This window comes from Petaurus breviceps, unplaced genomic scaffold, assembly GCF_028583685.1.
Source record: "Petaurus breviceps papuanus isolate PSGF00001 unplaced genomic scaffold, PetGlider_PUasm1.0 40, whole genome shotgun sequence".
Taxonomy (NCBI): Eukaryota; Metazoa; Chordata; class Mammalia; order Diprotodontia; family Petauridae; genus Petaurus; species Petaurus breviceps.
The window spans coordinates 3,281,513-3,282,418 of record NW_027186315.1 but is presented as its reverse complement, the minus strand read 5'-3'; positions in this window follow the sequence as shown (position 1 = coordinate 3,282,418).

Sequence of the window (906 nt, the reverse complement as noted above, 5' to 3'; positions counted from 1 at the left end):
GCACGCCACGCTCCAAGCTGCATCTAATCAGAGCTGCAGCAGTGAGCGCGTCAACCTGTTCTTTATTGAATTCATTATTGAATAAAGGTACATTTTTTTTGTTCACACTTACCTGTTTATTAAAATTGCTGTCAATGTTCATTAAAATAAGCCCTCCCCTGAAAATAAGCCCTCTGATGTTTTTCTGTCCAAAAAATTAATAAGACAGTGGCTTATTATCGGGGAAACGTGGTATCACAATAAGGTATACTTTGCTACAAACCAAAAAATGTTTTCCTGAAAATTTACTGTAAAATAAATCTTTTATCTACAGATAGATAGTCAAATCTATCTATCTATCTATCTACAAACATATATATATGTATGTATAGATAATATATGCATGGGTGTGTATACACATATATACATACACACTTACACATACATATACGTATGTATGTGTGTATATATGTATATGGATGTGCATTTGGAGAGAGAGAAAGAGGTTGAAAAGGGACTAGGCTATAAGTTTCCCATTCTAATCCATTCTACATTTAGTCATTTATTTGATTATCCAAAAGTCATTGTCTGACCATGTTACTACAACCCAACCTCAACTCAATAACTCAAATGACTTACTATTGCCTCTAGGATCAAATACAAAATTCTTTTTTTTGGTATCCAAGGCCCTTCATAACATAATCCCTTTCTGTCTTCCCAGTCTTCTTACATCTTACTCCCTGATGTGTACCCTTTCATTCAGTGACACTGAGCTCCTGGGTGTTCTAGAAAAAAGACAATAGACTCCACAGGTTTTCTGGCTGTCCCACATACCTGGAAAGCTTTTCCTCTTTTCCTCCTACAACTGACCTCTGTGGATTCCTTTACATCCCAGTTAAAATACAACGTTCAACTGGACGCCTTATT